The sequence below is a fragment of the Pseudochaenichthys georgianus genome, chromosome 7 (genome assembly GCF_902827115.2).
Source record: "Pseudochaenichthys georgianus chromosome 7, fPseGeo1.2, whole genome shotgun sequence".
NCBI classification, from domain to species: Eukaryota; Metazoa; Chordata; class Actinopteri; order Perciformes; family Channichthyidae; genus Pseudochaenichthys; species Pseudochaenichthys georgianus.
In genome coordinates this window covers 25,319,438-25,331,628 of record NC_047509.1, presented here as the reverse complement: position 1 = coordinate 25,331,628, position 12,191 = coordinate 25,319,438, and positions in this window count along the sequence as shown.

Genomic DNA, 12,191 nt, shown 5'->3' with positions numbered 1-12,191 from the left:
TGCAGGGTCACAAACGAGCTGCTCTGTAGGACCGTACGACACAGCGGCACGCATCTGATACTGCCTTTCTCTACCTCTCTGCAGCAGGCGCCGGCTGAGCCTTCTTTGCTGGGCCTCAGTGATGCATCACTGTAAGCCTTTGCCCTAATGTCTAGGGAATGGGGACGAGTTATGTCCTTATTGGTGCAGACTCGTCGCCAGGTCTGGCCTATGACCCTTGGGTGGTTTTCACCTTAACCCAGGGGTACATTACATTACATTTAGCTGACGCTTTTATCCAAAGCGACTTACAATAAGTACATTCGACCAGGAAGACACAACCTTGAAGAAAACAGAATCATATAAGTACATCAGGTTTCATAGAGCCAAGTATTTCAAGTGCTACTCAACTGGCTATAGATAAGCCAGTCCTTTATTAGTATATAAGTGCTCTGTTAGCAGTTCTTTGTTAGTAATTCTATCGCTCGAGGTGGAGTCGAAAGAGATGAGTTTTCAGTCTGCGCCGGAAGGTGTGTAAGTTTCTGCTGTCCTGATGTCAATGGGGAGCTCATTCCACCATTTTGGAGCCAGGATAGCAAACCCACGTGTTTTTGCTGATGGGAACTTGGGTCCCCCTCGCAGCGAGGGTGCAGCGAGTCGTTTGGCTGATGCAGAGCGTAGAGCACGTGCTGGGGTGTACAGTTTAACCATGTCCTGGATGTAGGAAGGGCCAGATCCATTCGCTGCATTCTGGATGAGCTGCAGAGGTCGGATGGCACATGCAGGTAGACCAGCCAGGAGGGAGTTGCAGTAGTCTAGGCGTGAGGTGACGAGAGCCTGGACCAGAACCTGCGTAGCTTTCTAGGTCAGCTGGGGACGTATCTTCCTGATGTTGTAAAGCGTGTATCTGCAACAACGGGTTGTAGCAGCGATGTTTGCAGTGAAGGACAGGTTGTTATCTAGGATCACACCCAGATTCCTTGCAGTCTGGGTCGGGGAAACAACAGAGGTGCCGATGTTGATAGTCAGGTCAAGAGTGGGACAATCTTTTCCCGGAAGGAAAAGCAGTTAAGTTTTGTCAAGGTTGAGCTTGAGATGATGAGCGGACATCCACTGAGAGATGTCAGCTAAACAAGCAGAGATCCGTGCGACGACCTGGGTCTCTGAGCGGGGAAAGGACAGAATAAATTGGGTGTCGTCAGCGTAGCAGTGGTATGAAAAACCATGCGGGCTAATGACAGATCTGAGCGAGTTTGTGTACAGGGAGAAGAGGAGGGGACCAAGAACAGAGCCCTGAGGGACCCCTGTAGTTAATTGACAAGGGTCGGACTCGGACCCTCTCCAAGTTACCCTGTAGGTACGGTCTTTGAGGTATGAGGTGAGGAGGGAAAGTGCAGAGCCTGAAACTCCAAGTTCTTGGAGAGTGCGAAGGAGGATCTGATGGTTCACCGTGTCGAATGCAGCAGACGGGTCCAACAGGATGATGACAGAGGAGAGGGAGGCTGCTTTAGCAGTGTGCAGTTCCTCAGTGACAGCGATGAGGGCAGTTTCTGTGGAGTGACCTGCCTTGAAACCAGACTGGTGCGGATCCAGAAGGTTGTTCTGATGGAGATAACAGGAGAGTTGTTTAAAGACAGCGCGTTCAAGTGTTTTAGACAGGAACGGGAGGAGAGAGACAGGCCTGTAGTTTATAACATCAGACGGGTTGAGTGGGTTTCTTTAGGAGAGGGTTTACTCTTGCCTCCTTGAGACTGTTTGGAAAGTGACCAGAAGTTAGAGAAGTGTTGATGAAATGGGTGAGAAACGGTAGAATATCAGGAGCGATAGTCTGAAGGAGGTTTGAAGGGATAGGGTCGAGAGGACAGGTGGTGGGGCGGGCAGAGGTAATGAGGGTAAGAACCTCACTTGGCGAGAGAGGGGAAAAGGAGGTTAGTGTGCGGGTGGAAGGAGGGTCTGATGACCCAGCGGTGAGTAAAGGTGAGTCAGAAAAAGAAGAGCGAATATCATCAACCTTTTTTTCAAAGTGGTTAACAAAGTCGCTTGACAGAAGTGAGGAGGGGGGAGGGGCTTTGGGAGGGTCCAAGAGGGTGGAGAAGATGGAAAATAGTTTTTTAGGATTGGAATAGGAAGATTGGATCTTGTCTTGAAAGAAAGTGCTTTTTGCCTGAGAGATTGAAGCAGAGAAAGAGGAGAGGAGAGCCTGATAGATTTGGAGGTCGTCATGGTGTTTGGATTTCCACCGTTTCTGCTCTGCTGCCCTAAAGACGGTTCTATTAGCACGCAGTGCGTCATTTAGCCAGGGAGCAGGAGGGGACTGACGAGCCTTCCGAGATGTGAGGGGACAGAGAGAGTCCAGAGAGGATGAGAGAGTAGAGAGGAGAGTTTCTGCAGCAGAGTTTGGAGGCAGGAGTTGGAACGAGTCAGAGGAAGGGAGGGCTGAGAGCACCGATGAGGCAAAGGTGGAGGGGGAGAGGGAACGGAGGTTACGGCGGACAGGTGCAGGATGAGAAGAGATTAGTTTGTTATGTTTGGAAAGGGGTAGAGAGAATGAGATGAAGAAGTGATCGGATGTGTGGAGCGGGTTTACAGAGAGGTTAGAAGTAGCGCAGTTCCTTGAGAATATGAGATCAAGGACATTGCCAGCTTTATGAGTTGGTGGGGACGGAGACAGTGAGAAAGCAAAGGCGGTTAACAGAGATGTTAGTTCGTCTATCTTCCCCGTCTGGAGGTTGAAGTCTCCGAGAAGTACAGCGGGAGGGCCAGTTTCAGGGATGTGTGAGAGGAGATTATCCAATTCCTCCAAGAAGTCCCCCAAGGCGCCTGGTGGACGGTAGAGAACAACAATGGTTAATTGTATAGGATGGGTTACTGTGACGGCATGGAATTCAAAGGTGGAAGGAGTGAAGTTAGGTAGCTTGAAGAGGGAAAAGCTCCATTTGGGAGAGAGCAGGAGACCAGTGCCCCCTCCTCTGCCAGTGGGTCTGGGTGTATGGGAGAAGGAATATGCTGTGGAGAGAGCTGCTGGGGTGGATGTGTTGAATGGAGTAATCCAGGTCTCAGTGAGAGCAAGGAAATCCAGAGATTGCAGGGAGGCGTAGCCAGAGATGAAGTCAGCCTTAGGAACAGCTGACTGGCAGTTCCACAGACCACCTGAAACTAGATGTTGGATCTCAGTGGAGCACGTGGGATAGACGAGAGCAGGCCGGTTATAGCGATTAGGAGATACACGGGGCCAGTGATAATTGCGAGAAGACACATGAACAGGAATGGAGAAAATACACATGATTATAGCATGAGGGGCTAGAAAGCTAAAGAAAAGAAAAATAAGACACCAGCAATACTTAGCTCAATCAGAGTAGGATTTGCCTCCTCTTTGCCACCCTCGTGACTCCAGCAGGACTCCTTTGTCTTTGTCAGTCTTACTCCGGCAGGACTCCTTTGTCTTTGTCAGTCTTCGTCTGTCTGACGCTGAAGCTGACGCTGAAGGAAAGAGCTACCTAAATGGACGCCTGATTGCTGAGTTCACACAGCTGTGGTGCCACGCCCCTCTAATTAGTTAACTCTCTACAGCTGATGGGCGACAGCTGAGAGGCCGTGCCTATTTTAAGGCATGCTTGATTGCCTACTGAGCCCTGTTTAACATGTTCACGTGATCAGATCTGAGATTTAAAATCTCTCAAAAGCGCCGTTTTAGCTACAATAACTACAGAACAATTATACAGAGTAGAATAACTGAAATAGAGAAGTCTAATTAAACAAGAATAGTACTTACAGTGGTTGCTGCGTTAATAGGTAATGCCGCCACCCGGTCAAGATGTACGAACCGCAGTTCCGGCCCCTAGCCTTCGGCCGGGCCAAAATGACAGTCGTCAGCGATCCGGCAGAGGCCCTAGCTCTGGCCCAAGAGTTGTCCGTCCTTCTGTCCAAGGACGCAATCGAGCCAGTAGACCCTCTGCTTAGCCCAGGGGGTTCTACTCGGCGTACTTTCTCGTGAGCAAGAAAGTTGGCGGATTTCGCCTGATCTTGGACCTCAGAGGAATCAACAGATTCCTGAAGGTGCTGCCACTCTATATGCTGACCACAGCACATGCACAGCCGTGGAATTGAGGGATGCCTACTTCCACGTGGGCCGGGCAACATGGTGCCTTATATTCAGTTCCTTCGGCCCTTGGGCAGGCTGCCTCGGCCATTGGGCCATTGGGCCCTTGGGCCCGCTGGCGTTGCGCCCCATGCAGATGTGGCTGAACAGCCTTCACTTGGACTCCAAGTGGCACAGGCGCAGGGAAGTCAGGGTGTCGGAGCGTTGCCTCCACTCTCGGTCACACTGGAGGGGCAGGGCCTATCACCTGATGGGCGTGCCCATGGGCGCCATCCCATCCCGCCAGGAGACCGTCCCCATAGGTGCAGGTCTCTCAGGGTGGGGTGCAGTACGGCAGGGCAGGACCGTTCAGGGTCAGTAGTCTGCCCAGGAGGGTGCACGCCATGCCAACGTGCTAGAGCTTCGGGCTGTGCAGCTTGCACTCATGCACTTTCTACCCCTACTGGGGGGCAAGAATGTGCGTGTTCCTTGGGACAGCAGGTACGCTGTTGCCCAGACAGCAGTCCCTTCTAGACAGTGGGCGTTCTCACTCCACTCTGAATTTATGTGGCTGCTATTTCTGCCCGACATATTCGGGTCGACGGTGCCACGGCGGGGGGCTACAGGTCGGTGTCCCTCTTCCTGAGAGGGGCTTTACGGCAGCATCCCCCTAGCACCCCGAGGGCTCCGGCTTGCGACCTGCCCCTGCTGCCGGATGCCCTATCATCTCCTCCCTTCGAGCCCCTGGTCCAGGTGGAGCATAAGTGGCTGTCCTTAAAGGCAGCATTTCTGCTTTCCATGATCTCAGGGAAACGAGTTGGAGAGCTACATGCCCTCTCTGTGAGCGATACATGCCTGAGGTGGAACTCCGATGGCTCGGGTGTTGCCCTCTGGCCGAACGTGGTGTTCCTGCCCAAGGTGCTTCCACTAGCCCACTCCAATCGGCCTATCCAGCTGGCGCGCTTTAACGTCACACAGGAGAACGGCGCGCCTGAGTTGCTGTGCCCTGTGCGTGCCCTAGAGGCGTATATTGGTGCTACGGCCCATATACGACAGTCAGAGCAGCTCTTCATTTGCCATGGCGGCACAAGAAGGGGCTGTGCTCTCTCCAAGCAGCGGCTGTCCCACTGAGTTGTGGATACAATCTCACATGCCTGTGGGGCCAGTGGCCGCCCCCCCACCATCAGGGGTGAGATGTCACTCTACAACAGGGGTCGGCAACAGGCGGACCGGATCCGGACCCAGACGCCGACCTATACGGACCCGGAGCTATAATCAATACATTAATAGGGAATTTTTCGGCGCCTTCCGCTTTTTTAATGCTGATTTGGGTGACTTGTGTAATTCGTGGAGAACCGAAGAGTTTTCGTTTTGGGGGTGAGGGGTGGGGAGTCTGTCCGTCAGTCCGACTGACGGACAACTTCTCACTTCAAAAAAGAAGAAATCTAGACCGCAAAAATAATTAAACAAGGGAGTACCTGTTTTTGCTGGCCAAGGACAGGTTCCTTGAACACAACACGAGCGTAACGTGTCTTCACGTGGTATGTCTGGTCTGAAAGGAGTGCTGACAGAGAGCACCGGAACGCTGCTCCAGCCCTTCAAATATTGCAGTACCCATAAGGAGCCGTACACATGCCACAGTGTTTACGTGGCTGTGTCTTTAGTTGTAAGCACAGTGGCGATCTGTTGTTATTAGCATCTGGTTAGCTAGCTATGCTAACGAATTTAAAGAGCTTTTCTACAACCAGGTGGAAGAGAGCTCTCTCCTGAGAGGCTCACATAACCTCAACTCAGTGAGGTTAAGGCACACCTTGATATGATCATTATAGTTATTAATGAGACTAGATGAAAAACAGGTATACAATACTATATGACAGTAACAAAAAAGTTGTTAAAAATAACAAGAATAGAGTTTAAAAGGGGAGTGATTTGTAAAATATCCAAAAACAAAAATCTGCTTACAGTTATGTTTCATATGGGTGTTGAAAGATGTATCCATAGATCTCTTCATGTTGCTCTCAAAGTGCACCAGATTGATGCTTTTAACTTCAATATTTAATATTCCCAGGGGAGCATGCCCCCGGACCCCCCTAGAGGAGGTTAGGTTCCCCCCCCCACTTAAATCATGTTCACATGGTCATGGATAGGATACTAAATACATTTGCACACATGTCCATATCTTTCTGTTTTGGTGGTCATGCCACAACCGTGCACATGCATGCATGTGCGAGTCATGGTGAGATATCTGGATTAAGAGGTTGCTTTTTACAGCATGAAAGAAAGGCCAAATGAATGGGCTGTGATTTTAGTTTTTTTAAGCAGAGATTGAGTTCAATCATTTGTACGGCCCTCGGAGGATGTTGTAAAAATTTAAAGGAAAAAAGGTTCCCCACTCCTGCTGTAAATAATAATAAAAACCCTTGATTTATAACTTAACATCTCTGTCTCCTATTGATCTGAGTATATTATAAAGAATAGCAGTTAATTGAAGCATTATAGCACAGGCCTTTGTCAGATGGTTTATTACGCAGTTTTTTTTCTGCTTCGAATAGTTCTCTCTTTTTTCACCATACCTGAGTTTGCATCACTGTAACCAATGAGCACCTGCATGTGTATGAGAATGGCCCTGACTCCATTTCAGCCCAGATTTACAAACTCCTGGCAGGACAAGCTCCAGCTCAATTCTCGCACTGAATTTAAAAAAAAGTGAGTGAGGGACTGCAATATAAGAGGGAAAGAAAGAGAAACTTTAAAACGGTTCAATTGTTATGATGTGTAAAGACTGATATTGTTCTATAATCGGCTGAAACTGTTAAGTCATGATGTGAAACGGTTAACAAAGAAAAACTCAAAGCTGCTGCTACACTTTATTTTATTTATCTAAAATTAAGAGCTTTTAAGATGCACATATTTTCAAAAGCTATTTTATTTATTTTCTCTACTTTATTTGTAAATGCCGCCAGAGAGGAACATTACACATATCCACAGTATTTACTGTATATCTGTATAGTTCAATGTTAATTGACAATACATATTGTTGTTTTTGAATTGTACTTTCTTTATTTGATTGGCAGTCAGTTGTTGATTACATGCAGACGTTGATAAAGCTACAGCTACTTCAATATATATCACACTAATTCATAAAGCAAGTTAGACATTTTGATGTTCCGGACCTTTGCATGGGGACATTTTCTCTAACTGGACCCTGCTCTACAAAGAGTATCTCAGCGTCTTGGGCTGCCCTGAGAGGGGTGTCCCTGGAGACCATCTGCGCTGCGGCGTCGTGGGCATCGTCTGGCACATTCTCCAGGTTCTACCGGGTCAATGTCGCCACTCCCCATCCTTTGGGCGTAGTCCTGTTGCCGAGCTCCGCTGCTTCCAGCTAGGTAAGCAAGTGTTCGGATTCTTCATGACATGGTTGGTATAGTCATCCAGTGCTAAAAGCACGGCCTCTGGAGGTCAGTATGGACGAAATAGAACGATAGTTACGGCTGTAACTACGGTCCTATGAGTCCCGGATAACCGCCAGAGTTTCCAGTCACTCAGAATTCTTGTGTGCTCGCGAGAAGATTCTGGGAACCGATCCACTAGTGACGCCGGCCTATGTAGCCGTAGTCACGTGGGTCACAGGTGACTTTGTTGTTATTAGGTACTCGAACTGCGCATGCGAGCGATGGACATATCCATAGCCGCGGGAAGTAGGGGTGCTGGGGGTGCTGCACCCCCTGTTGGCGAGTGGTGTACATTTGAAAAACTGAGTGACCACCTAAATAAAAATGATTAAATTACATAAAATAGTTATGATTTTACTTAAAATAAAATTAGCTGTATACAGTAATAGTCATAGTATATATTTGTATCAGTCAGGTGGCTTGAATTTATTTTCCAAATAAATAAAATCCGAGTCATCTAGGTCGTAGGTCGTGGGAGAGTGACGTAATTGACGCGACACACACACTGCAGAGTGACAACTTTCTAGAATGGCGCAAAAAAGGATTTTGGATTTTTTTCTCCAACAAACAACCCAATAAAAAGAGTGGACCACCAGCTACTCCTCAGCCCACCACCTCTACAACTAGAGTAATATGACACAGAAGAGACCGACACATCTGACTTTGATGCATGTCCACAGCAGAGGTCGCGTTAACCGAATATTTTCCGTCTATGACTGGGATCGCAGATATCTTTTCAAGGCAAATGGAGTTTGCCTGAACAAGTCAGGAGTGAAATTGTTTATCTAACATATTCAACTGCCTGCGTCATTAATCTGTTCCCTCTGCCAAGGACAAGCGGCAAGAGGAATCAAAACAGGAGAAAGACACAACACCATCGCACAGAAAACCCTGAAGAATTATCACTGCACCCGTCTGAGGAATGTTCTGATTATGGGAGACCTATGAGACACATGGAGGAGTCTCCACTGCCCGTCACCCCCCCCCCCCCTGTCAACGCCTTTGAGGATACTCCGTTCACCCTTTCACCCTCGCCCACCCTCCTGGAGATTGTTGAACACATGAAGGAGATACAGAGGGTTGGCACCGATTCCTTCCTGGATTTCAAAGACCAAACTAAGGCGATACGCAGGGCTGGCAGCATGTCCTTTACCCCCGCTCCTCAACGACGCCCACCAAAATCACCGCAGAGACGCGCACCATCTCCCCCGTCTTCATCACCGCGCCTACGTCAACCACCTCCCCCCCCTGGCAGCATGTCCTTTACCCCCACACCATCTCCCCCGTCTCCTGATAAGGATGTGTGTGTACAAAACGCAACAAACTCTTACTGATATGTGCTGGGTCCAGGCTCAAGGGTGTATGGCACTCTCAACTCTTTCCAGGACATGTCGGGGCCCTCACCTGAGCGGTGAATCATTTTAGAAACAGGAAGCGCTCAAACGTTTGTGTGAGTTTATCTAATTTAGCATTGATTCCATGTCAGCCACAGCTTGTCAGAAAAAACATGACTGATAGTGTGTTTAACAAACTTAAACTAGCTTTATTAAATGTCAGGTCTTTGGCAGGAAAAACATTTTTAATCAATGATTTTATCACTGAGCACAATCTCGATTTTATGTTTTTAACAGAAACTTGGATTGAACAAAATAACAGTGCAGCTGTTCTTATCGAATCAACCCCTACCAACTTTAGTTTTATGAGTCAGGAAATAATGCATAAGAAAGGGGGTGGAGTTGCTATTCTGTTCAATGATTCCCTTCAATGCAGGAAGACATCGTATGGAAACTTTGATTCTTTTGAATATGTGGCACTTCAGCTGAAATGCTCCTCTCGAGCTCTGTTCCTAAATATCTATAGACCACCCAAATACTGTGCAAGCCTTTTTGATGACTTTACTGAACTGCTGTCTATAGTGTGTATTGACTTTGACCGTCTAGTCATTGTTGGTGATTTTAACATCCATGTTGACAACCCCCAGGACAGAGGGGCAAAATAACTCTAGACTCTAGACTTAATTATCTCAAACGGTCTGAATATCTCTAAGGTTGTGGTGACTGATGTTGCACTCTCTGACCATTCCTGTGTTTTCTTTGAGAGCTCTATTTCTGTTCACAAAAATGTTCAAAAAGAGATAATCACAAAGCGATATTTAACTGAAAATACTAGGGAAATGTTTACTCAGAATTTTTCTTCCACACTTTCCCCTGCTAACATCTCAGTAAATGAGCTAGTAGATCATTTTAATTCAAAAATTAAAAATGTTATAGATGCCATTGCTCCAACTAAGGTAAAGGAAGTGTCTGGCAAAATATCTCCATGGAGAAAGGCCACGACCGTGAAAATAAAAAAAAGAGAATGTCGAAAAGCTGAACGCAGGTGGCGAAAAACAAATCTCCAGGTTCACTTAGAAATCTATAAAGAGAGACTTGGCCTTTATAATTTGGAATTGAAAAACGCACGACAATCGTTCTTCTCTGACATCATTACCAAAAACAACGCACGTGCCTTGTTTGCTACCGTTGACAGACTAACTAACCCACCAGTGTCAGTAGCCTCTGAATTTCTATCCACCAGGGCGTGCAATGATTTTGCCTCCTTTTTCACTGACAAAATTCAGAAAATCAGACAAGCAGTCAGTGCCTCTGCATCAGGAACAGCAAATGTGTTGTCTCTGTGTCCACCTGATATCAATTCAAACACCATGACACAATTCCATCAGATTAATGATAAAAACCTAGAGGACATTATACAACTTCTGAAATCCTCCTCCTGCTGCCTTGATATTATTCCAACAGGATTTTTCAAAGATGTTTTGCCTTGTATGGCCTCAGATCTACTTCATATAGTAAACAAATCTCTTCACTCAGGTATTTTTCCACAGGCCCTGAAAACTGCAGTCATTAAACCGCTCTTAAAAAAGAATAATCTAGATGCTTCAGTAATGAACAATTACAGGCCCATATCAAACCTCCCATTTCTAGGTAAAATCATTGAAAAAGTTGTTTTTCAACAGTTGAGTAATTTCTTGCATTTAAATAACTGTTTCGATGTGTTCCAGTCAGGCTTTCGTCCAAACCACAGCACTGAGACTGCTCTTGTAAAGGTCTTTAATGACATCCACTTAAACACAGACAGTGGCAGAACTTCAGTGTTAGTATTATTAGATCTCAGTGCTGCGTTTGACACTGTTGACCACAGCATATTACTAGACCGACTGGAAAACTGGGTGGGACTTTCGAAAACAGTTCTAAATTGGTTTGAATCCTACCTAAAGGACAGAAACAACTTTGTTTCTATAGGTACATACACATCTGAGTTGACAAATATGACATGTGGGGTTCCTCAAGGCTCCATCTTGGGGCCTCTTCTCTTTAATATCTACATGCTACCACTGGCTCAGATAATGAAAAACAACAAAATAAGTTACCATAGCTATGCAGATGACACACAAATCTACGTAACAATTTCACCAGGAGACTATGCTCCAATTCAAACACTGAGTAAGTGCATTGAACAAATCAATGACTGGATGTGTCAGAACTTTCTCCAATTAAACAAAGATAAAACTGAGGTAATGGTTTTTGGAGCCAAGTCAGAACGTATAAAAGTGAGCGCTGAGCTTCAGTCTGCAATGTTCAAACCAACAGATAAAGCCAGAAATCTAGGTGTAGTCATGGACTCTGACCTGAGTTTCAACAGTCACATTAAAACAGTTACTAAATCAGCCTACTATCACCTAAAGAATATATCTAGGATTAAAAGACTAATGTCACAGCAGGATTTGGAAAAACTTGTCCATGCTTTTATCTTCAGTAGACTCGACTACTGCAATGGTGTCTTCACAGGTCTCACTAAAAAATCTATTAGGAAGCTGCAGCTGATTCAGAACGCCGCTGCTCGAGTCCTCACTAACACTAAGAAAGTGGATCACATCACTCCTGTTCTGAAGCCTTTACACTGGCTTCCTGTGTGTCAAAGAATATATTTCAAAAATACTGCTGCTGGTTTATAAAGCACTGAATGGTTTAGGCCCAAATTACATTTCTGACCTCCTGCTAAATTATGAACCATCCAGATCTCTCAGGTCTTCAGGGACTGGTCAGCTTTCTGTCCCCAGAGTCAGAACTAAACATGGTAAAGCAGCGTTCAGTTATTATGCTCCAAATATCTGGAACAAACTCCCAGAAACCTGCAGGTCCGCTGCAACTCTGACTACTTTTAAATCCAGACTGAAGACTTTTCTTTTTGTCGCTGCTTTTAATTGAACTATTCATATCTTAGACTGCACTGTAACTTTTATCCATGTATTTTTCTTTTAATGTTTTAAATGTAAACATAATTAAACTCCATAATATTTATGAGAGGGACTGCTCGAAAGTAGGATATTTGGGATATCCGTCGTAGCCAGGGTTTACGACCAGTTTTTGGGTGATTTGTACTGAGGAACAAGTATCACATCACCGACGGGTGAAAAATAGTGTTTTGGTAACACGGGGTGTTCAGGTAACACTTAAAGACTTTGTTATGGAACGCAAAGCAGAGTAGGGGGCTAGTACACCCTCTTGAGGGTCCGATTGTGGATGTCATGCGAGCAAAACATGGTGAAAACCGTCTGTCTAAATTAAAAATCTGGACGGAAATGTTCGGATTTCCAAAGGGAGGTTCTTTGAGTAAATTAA